The sequence below is a fragment of the Liolophura sinensis genome, chromosome 13 (genome assembly GCF_032854445.1).
Source record: "Liolophura sinensis isolate JHLJ2023 chromosome 13, CUHK_Ljap_v2, whole genome shotgun sequence".
NCBI classification, from domain to species: domain Eukaryota; kingdom Metazoa; phylum Mollusca; class Polyplacophora; order Chitonida; family Chitonidae; genus Liolophura; species Liolophura sinensis.
The window spans coordinates 14,951,669-14,961,269 of NC_088307.1; the positions used below are offsets into that span (position 1 = coordinate 14,951,669).

The 9,601-nt window shown below is 38.5% G+C and overlaps 1 long non-coding RNA gene across 3 annotated transcripts; it reads left to right on the forward strand.

The window, feature by feature from the left end:
• The first annotated feature begins 2,927 nt into the window (after positions 1–2,927).
• LOC135480493 (uncharacterized) lies at positions 2,928–9,153 on the forward strand. Of its 3 annotated transcripts, none has more exons than XR_010445933.1 (7): positions 2,928–2,965; positions 3,855–3,884; positions 4,608–4,713; positions 5,378–5,544; positions 6,279–6,338; positions 6,633–6,805; positions 7,674–9,153. It is a non-coding gene; the product is annotated as an uncharacterized LOC135480493 (long non-coding RNA). The 3 variants fall into 3 exon arrangements; XR_010445932.1 differs by having other exon boundaries at positions 6,633–6,713; XR_010445934.1 differs by lacking the exon at positions 6,633–6,805.
• The last annotated feature ends 448 nt before the right edge of the window (positions 9,154–9,601 follow it).

A 9,601-nucleotide genomic window follows, 5' to 3' on the forward strand; every position in this document is an offset into this window, starting at 1 on the left:
AGGAAGGTAAACTAGTCACCGTCCTCCTCGTGGATGTTGAACTTTATACCTATAGAAAGGTAAACTAGTCACCGTCCTCCTCGTGGATGTTGTACTTTATACCTATAGGAAGGTAAATCAGCCACCGTCCTCCTCGTGGATGTTGTACTTTATACCTATAGAAAGGTAAACTAGTCACCATCCTCCTCGTGGATGTTGTACTTCACACCTGCAGAAAGGTAAATTAGCCACCGTCCTCCTCATGGATGTTGTACTTTACACCTGCAGAAAGGTAAATTAGTCACCGTCCTTCTCGTGGATGTTGTACTTTACACCTGCAGAAAGGTAAATTAGTCACCGTCCTCCTCGTGGATGTTGTACTTTACACCTGCAGGAAGGTAAATTAGCCACCGTCCTCCTCATGGATGTTGTACTTCACACCTGCAGAAAGGTAAATTAGCCACCGTCCTCCTCATGGATGTTGTACTTCACACCTGCAGAAAGGTAAATTAGCCACTGTCCTCCTCGTGGATGTCGTACTTTATACCAGTAGGAAGGTAAACTAGTCACCGTCCTCCTCGTGGATGTTGAACTTTATACCTATAGAAAGGTAAACTAGTCACCGTCCTCCTCGTGGATGTTGTACTTTATACCTATAGGAAGGTAAATCAGCCACCGTCCTCCTCGTGGATGTTGTACTTTATACCTATAGAAAGGTAAACTAGTCACCATCCTCCTCGTGGATGTTGTACTTTACACCTGCAGAAAGGTAAATTAGTCACCGTCCTTCTCGTGAATGTTGTACTTTACACCTGAAGAAAGGTAAATTAGTCACCGTCCTCCTCGTGGATGTTGTACTTTACACCTGCAGGAAGGTAAATTAGTCACCGTCCTCCTCATGGATGTTGTACTTCACACCTACAGAAAGGTAAATTAGCCACCGTCCTTCTCATGGATGTTGTACTTCACACCTGCAGAAAGGTAAATTAGCCACCGTCCTCCTCGAGGATGTTGTACTTTACACCTGCAGAAAGGTAAACTAACCAACGTCCTCCTCATGGATGTTGTACTTTACACCTGCAGAAAGGTAAATTAGTCACCGTCCTTCTCGTGGATGTTGTACTTTACACCTGCAGAAAGGTAAATTAGTCACCGTCCTCCTCGTGGATGTTGTACTTTACACCTGCAGGAAGGTAAATTAGCCACCGTCCTCCTCATATATGTTGTACTTCACACCTGCAGAAAGGTAAATTAGCCACCGTCCTCCTCATGGATGTTGTACTTTACACCTGCAGAAAGGTAAATTAGCCACTGTCCTCCTCGTGGATGTCGTACTTTACACCCGCAGAAAGGTAAATTAGCCACCGTCCTCCGCATGGATGTTGTACTTCACACCTGCAGAAAGGTAAACTAGCAACTGTCCTTCTCGTGGATGTTGTACTTTATAGCTATAGGAAGGTAAAGTAGCCAACGTCCTCCTTGTGGATGTTGTACTTTATACCTATATGGATGTAAATTAGCCACTGTCCTCCTCATGGATGTTGTACTTTATACCTATAGGAAAGTAAACTAGCCAACGTCCTCCTCATGGATGTTGTAATTTACACCTGCAGAAAGGTAAATTAGTCACCGTCCTTCTCGTGGATGTTGTACTTTACACCTGCAGAAAGGTAAATTTGTCACCGTCCTCCTCGTGGATGTTGTACTTTACACCTGCAGGAACATGAATTAGCCACCGTCCTCCTCATGGATGTTGTACTTCACACCTGCAGAAAGGTAAATTAGCCACCGTCCTTTTTGTGGATGTTGTTCCTGATACCTGCAGAAAGGTAAATTAGTCACCGTCCTCCTCATGGATGTTGTACTTCACACCTGCAGAAAGGTAAATTAGCCACCGTCCTCCTCGTGGATGTTGTACTTTATACCTATAGGAAAGTAAACTAGCCAACGTCCTCCTCATGGATTTTGTACTTCACACCTGCAGAAAGGTAAATTAGCCACCGTCCTTTTTGTGGATGTTCTTCCTGATACCTGCAGAAAGGTAAATTAGTCACCGTCCTCCTCATGGATGTTGTACTTCACACCTGCAGAAAGGTAAATTAGCCACCGTCCTCCTCATGGATGTTGTACTTTACACCTGCAGAAAGGTAAATTAGCCACCGTCCTCCTCGTGGATGTTGTACATGATACCTGCAGGAAGGTAAATTAGCCACCGTCCTCCTCGTGGATGTTGTACTTTACACCTGCAGAAAGGTAAATTAGTCACCGTCCTCCTCGTGGATGTTGTACCTTATAACAGTAGGAAGGTAAATTAGCCACCGTCCACCTGGTGGATGTTGTACCTGATACCTTCAGGAAGGTAAATTAGCCACTGTCCTCCTCATGGATGTTGTACTCTATACCTGCAGGAAGTTAAATTAGCCACCGTCCTCCTCATGGATGTTGTACTTATACCTATATGAAGGTAAATTAGGCACATTTTATATAGATGCCGGGGGAAAACCACCGTCTTGCCAAGTACCTGTATATTGTATAGTCCTACAGGCCTATGAACCCCATGTCGGGACAACGGGTCTGGAGGGGCCTTGGGTTGTTGGGTCCTTATGATATAGAATACCTTGTCTTATTCATCATCTGTCTTCGATAGTTCGATAATTTATACCGATAATTTATAAGATACCTTGTCTTATTCATCATCTGTTGTCTATAGTTCGATTATTTTGGAGAAGCCCTGTAGTAAATAAAATTTAAGTTAATAGTATGAGATATACAGTGATATAATCCGTATGTCTTTTTAGTGAACACAAATGTGTAACTATATCCCACTACTTTACATTTCGCGCCATATGTGTGGTCATGCGCACTACACCGTCCTCCTGATGGATGTCCGTTCTCCTGGTGGATGTACTTCCGTTCCCCTCGTGGATGTAGGCTGACGAGTACTGTTGGTTGCGGAAGAGTTTGGATCGGGAAAGAATGATCTAAGGTAAGCCGTTTAAGTGTTACTCTGTATAACTACTTAAAATTGTTTGAAAACCGTATGATTGTAAAGCTTTTTACAAATTAGGAACAGGTGTACTTGTTTTTATTGTAGACAGTTAAACGGTTAATTGCTTCACAATCTGCGAATCACATTCCCGCGACGTCCCAACAACAACAACAACAAGCGAAAAGGGCATGCTGAAACTAGCACATGGGAGTTTGTAGGGAATAAGTTGCTGTCTCCGCATTTCATTTATGCTATGTCATTGTCTTTCGGTTCCTTAGCATGAAAATTTGTTAAATAAAGTCACTCAGTCAATTAATCAATTTCTGGGGAGCTATTGTATTTGTGGGTTGCTAACCTATCAATCGCATTTTTAATGCTAGGCATCAAAAGACAGCAACCTATTCCCTACAACCTACCGCTAACCGCAACATTAACAGCCACATGAAAGTTGAAGTAATTCTGCCGACATTAGGCCTACGTTTTAGTTATTGCCTTTTGTCAGTTTATCACATAGAAAGAAACAAGCCAATAGATCTAAATGATTCTACAAAATGATGCATATTCACCACTGTTGCCTCCAGCCACCTAACCCCTTTTTGCAAATGTTAGGACTGGTAATACAGTGTTTTTTATGGTGTTTTGTTTAGTGTACATATGCCTAGAAATGTCAGCAGATATGACTTAACATGTTGACTGAAAATTAATGGTGCATGATGGTTTGACTTCCATGTATTTGCTGCACATGAAAATCATTAAAACAATGGCAGGGAATCCTGCATAAATTTGTTGTCATCCCTAGTCTAGAACCACATTAAGGTTTATCGGCTTTTATATGGTATATTTTTGTGCTTGGGTGGAGTAATTAAAAATAACTTTCTGTTTGCAGATTGAAAGATGTTGAGCAGAGGGAAAAATGGTAAATATTTGCAAACCATACTATTAATGTTACACGTTATGAATATGTATGTCAGTCATTTCAAGATCCAAATTGAGGAGCGGGCCCTGGCTTCTTTTTTTTTTTTTTTTTTTTTTGATTGGTGTTTTACACCGTACTCAAGAATATTTCACTTATACGATGGCGGCCAGCATTATGGTGGGTGGAAACCGGGCAGAGCCCGGGGGGAACCCACGACCATCCACAGGTTGCTGGCAGACCTTCCCACTTACGGCCGGAGAGGAAACCAGCATGAGTTGGACTTGAACTCACAGCGACCGCATTGGTGAGAGGCTCCTGGGTCATTACGCTGCGCTAGCACGCTAACCGACCCCTAGCTTCTTGATTAAGGCGCTAGTCTTTCAATCATAGGTCACATGGGTTGTGGCTTCAATCCCATTCTCGGACACAGAACTTCAGAGGTGCAGATAAAATCAAGCCTGCTGAAAATCTATCCTGAACATAGGGTAATTTCACTGGTGATTAAAATTAGACTTCATATTTAATTCGTCAACTTTTTAAAGCTAATTTGAGACCTTGTCACATTGCTAAATCAATGTAAAAACTCTTAAAACATATAATTCTTACCAGTGTTTTGGAATTTCTTTTTTACAGTACATTGGTCTCCTATTATGTAGTTATTATTAAAAACTTAGTACATACCATGGGTACTTTATAAAATTTATTAATTTTTTTTTCAAACAGTAACTGAGCAGGAGTAAAGCAAATCCAGTGGAGGATTGTATTTTTTATATAAATTGTAACCTTGATAAAGATGGACTGGAAGTCAAATTTATCAATCAGTTAAATGGTGAGTTGTGCTTTGTTTTTATATTTAGTATTATGTTACAGTGTGTTTTATTTACAATTAAGGAATAAAAATGGAGGAAAATGTGATTTAAGTTTTCACAGTATGTAAATTGGTTTCCACCTTCACAGCTTTTATCTGATTTCAGATATCATATACCTGAAGTCATGATTAATGTTGCATGAAGCAAAAATCATTCATTGATGGCCAGATTTTGTACTTGGACGCCTCAGCTAATTTAGAGGGAGGATAATATTGTTTTGCCTGTAACACAGTGTTGTTCATATGGGCATGATTTGTATCCCAGATTCATACCAGATGGACAAAGTGGTGAAGTCTGTTGAATTTAGACCAGGCTTTACAAATATATTCACATTGATCTTTAGTTAGCAAGTGTGATGTATGTGTTTGCCTGGGCAGGACATGGTGACCTCAGCATAATATCCAATCTGAATTGTTCATTGAAGATTTTTAAGTCATGTTTTGCATTATTAATAATCAGAAATATTTGTACATGATGTAAGTGAACACAATTTGACATATTCAAAGCCAAGATCTGAAGTAGTAATCTTATTCAGTGACATATTTTAAATCTTTGAAATAAGTTATAAGATTTATGTCAGGTTTGACTTCTGAGTTTTCTGAAGGTCTTTGTTTAACATTTCAGGCAATGGAGGAGTGTTCACATCAATTAAATTCTGCAAAAGAGATTTCCTTTTGGAGTATGTCTTTGAAAGGCTGGCAAAACGGAAGCTGTGGAAAGGGAAAAATTCCATAGACAAGAATGTGGGGTCCTAGCTGGATTTTTTTCCCTTTCAGTGGAAAAGCGGAATGGTAAGTTGAAATGGAATGGTAATGTATTTTCCTCATGCCATTCTGTTAATGCTGTAGTCAAAGTGCAGAGAATACTTTCTAAAATACATGTTGGACCCCTAGTTTGGAATTAAATAGCTTTTTAAACAATGCTAAAAAACCAGTAGGGTTTACCTAGTATTGAGCTGTGCACAAGTATCCACTATGTTACATCACAGGGGTGATAGCAAGTCTAAGGTAAGCTAATGCAGTTCCCCATGAAATAAAGCTGCTATAAATGTGTCTCAAACTAAAAGAAGGTACATTTTATATTTTGACTGATAAATTTCATGGAAGCATTTGGTCTTCCTTGCATGTGCATCCCGTACCAGTTTCAGTTGACATTCATCAGTTTTATTGGATTCCTTATTTACCTGTGAGACACTTATACTAAAAGTTTTGGTCATAAGCAGATCAGTGTGATGTCTCTGCTTTTCTATATTTTCCCTCTTACTCTCCAAAACAGCCGTATACAAATGTACACATCCACAGACTTGTGTACGTTCAACTTTGAAATTGTGTGGCACTGATAAACAAAATAATATGGATGTGCATATGTGACACACTAGTGTGTACGACTGGTACACAGTTGTATTTTCACTGTTTGTGAAATAAGAGACATCGAAAATCTTGCTTCTAAGCTTATAGGAATTAACTCAGTATCAAATGCAAAGATAAAAATGACACTATTATTTTTCTTTCTGTCGCTCATTCAGACGACAGCTGCAATATGGAGACAAGGCAACATATGGCTGCATCCCATCAACGTCAGAAAGGTGAGTGTTTTTATATTAGCATGTATTCCTATATATTGCTGAGGATACATGTACATTACTTTAATCTGCACTTTTCATTACATTCAGTTACAGGGGAATGTACAACAATACAATTACTTTTCTGTTCTGTTTCTTTTCTATCCCTTTGAAGCAGATAAACTCAGTCAGGAATTTATCAGTAAAACAGTGAACAGTTCAGCTGTATATAAAAAATCAGAATTATATTTTTTCTACAGGTTTCTACTTTTCCACGCTTTTCCCATGCTGTGTACCAAATTTTCATGTTTTTTGTAGAAGACAGAGCATCGGCCTGACAGTGAAGACAGCATTAACAACTAGAGGAAGAGTCTGAATCAGCTGAAGCTAGTGATAGTGGTATGTACACCAATGGGTACATGTACGCCACAAGTGAAATCTGGCAATTTCATATGCATGACTTCCTCACTATAGGAGCAAATGTCCTTGAGGTAGGAACTTCAAATTTTGGATGTGCTCAGTTAAGGGTCAACGTATTCACTTTAGGGTTTTTTATTTAAATTGGGTTCATTGCAATTAAATGTCTAGTTCTATGGCAATGAAATATAATAGCCATTTCAAAGACATGCTGTGAATAGAAGCGAAATCAGTTGAGATAGGAACTTTTGATTGGGATAAATTATCATTTGAGGGTGAACTAAGACCCTATATAAATTCGGGTCATTTGGCTTAAATTTCTGGTTTCTGTGGCAACCAACTGTAATAGCCATGTGAAGGACAAGATGGGCACTTCAGATTTTGGATATGTGTTCAGTTCGGCGTGAACCAACACCCTATTTAAATGGAGGTTATATTGATTAAATTTCTTGTTTTTATGGCATCAAGTATATCTTACAACTGTTTGGACATGTATCTTTGTAACAGAATAAAAACTGAGCTTTTTTGTGTCTCCTGAAGACTTGACCGAAACACTAGACCTGTAGGGTTTGCACACAGCTGTATTACTTAATTTATTTATTTATTTATTTGATTCCTGTTTTACGCCGTACTCAAGAATATTTCACTTACACAATGGCGGCCATCATTATGGTGGGTGTAAACCAGGCAGAACCCGGGGGAAACCCACGACCATCTGCAAGTTGCTGGAAGACTGATTACTTAATGCTGATGGGATTAAGTGTGCCCACTCACTTCTGGTTCTTGCATGTCTGGTTTTAATAGGAAAGCTTAGTGCTTGAAACTGAAACTTGTTTTATGTATAGCTTACAGTAGCAGGTATTGTATGAGATTGCGGAACATTTTTAACTTTTATTTTGTGTGTATGTTTTGTAATAGTTAGGTTGATTTCTTTTTATCCAGAAAACCGAGCTTATCATCCAACAGACTGAGTTTATCATAGATGGAAGGAAAGTGAAGAAGGGATTGTCAAGGCTCACTTCAATGTTATATGGGTGACAATTAAAAAGGATTCCCAGGAAAGAGAGAAATCAACGTTTTTCAGAAGGATAATCTGTTTGTCTCATTTCCTGTCAAACCATCAAGCCAAGGTTATGAATGAGAAATATAAGCACAGAGTAAAGGTAAAAATATAACTTTTTGTAGTTAACCTAGTCACTAGGTTCACAAAGCTTCACTATACTGGCCTTTCTGAGTTGTACAAATAAGCTGCGCGTTTTTGGTTAAAATTTAGAATTTGCTTGGCTCATCTGACATCATCATGGCAGTACTTAAGATTTTCTCGAAGTGTGCGTGTTACTTAATTTGAACTGCGATATCTCGGTAATTACTCATCATAAATAAAGAGACAAGGTTTTTAAACTCAGGGGTGGAAACTTTATGATCTCGTTTATACCACAGTCTGTTTTTGTTTGTTCTGGTCATTTATTTATCATTAAATTCATTAATTCATTAAAAATTTCATAAATTATAATGAATTAATTAGATGCTCTCTGCAACATTGTGAACTGTGGTCTGATTTCAATACGTTATTTCTTTGGTTTGCTGTTTGGAATGTCATGTAGTTGCCTATGCATGTATGTAGCAGAATAATATGTAGTCTCATTCTGTGATTCTCAGTCACATTTGAAATATCTCTCTGAGCGAATATTTTATTACATTCAATCGAGGAAACTGCTTATTTGACTAGTAATGTTGATGAGATTGAGAAGAAATGACAGCGTAGTTGTGTGTAGTGAAAATAGAGACCCATTGCCACAGTCCAGTTTTTACATATATTTCGCAATGGCTGGGCACAATTTTCAAAAAAAAAACAAGACGAATATCAGTCATCTTCATTGAAAGGCTTTGTTGAGTTTGAGCTTGTGTAGTGAGGCTTCCATTTTAACTCTGTTTCCGCATGAGGTTGTAAGTAAAGGTCGGCCAAGTAAGCATAAGATCATGCTCATCATTATGGATTTACGGTTTGGTGTCAGCGAACAAAATTAAATTGTGTGGCTGGTTGAAAAATGTTTAGCAATCATGTATATAGGAGTGTAATTAAATTGTATGTCAAAATGCTGAGTAGAATGTGTTAGTTAATAGCAGATTGTTGAATTAGTTGATGTTTTAGATGAGAGTCCTGTAACATAACCAGGTTTAGCTCCACATATGGTTCTGTATTCCACAACATTTCTTGTTCTGTTCGATTCATAATTTTAATCATTGACTGTACTAAAGTGAAATATACATAGATGTGGTACAAACACCATTAAAAAACATCACGTATCACATGAAAATTACCTTGAATTGTGAGCATTTAAGATGATTTAAGATCACCTTTGTACACACTCCATGCCCATGTTTTTGTGAATCATGAAAGTGACAATAAATGCAGCTATGTTCAATAAGATACACATTGTGTACTTTGTTCTAGATTAGAAAACAGGAAGCAATAACCTCTTGTGTTGCTAGTATGAAATGTGAACCTATGAACAATGGGCTATTAGTACCAATTCATTGCATTTTGGTGATGGTCCAAATCCCTATTATTCACAATTGATAGAAAGCCTCCCTTTTTCGTGTTCAATTATAGGTCACACCAGACGTGGGTTCCATCCCACTCTCGAACAGGAAACTTTAAATGTTATCATTGTTCAGTTGTTTGTGGGGCCTTGGTGTCAACAGGAAATAGTTGTATATGATGTTACAGGAAGAGCTCACTTCACATCTCCAGCCTTTCACCACTGTCATTGTTTAGTTGTTTGTGGGGCCTTGGTGTCAACAGGAAATAGTTGTATCTGATGTTACAGGAAGAGCTCACTTCACATCTCCAGCCTTTCACCACTGTC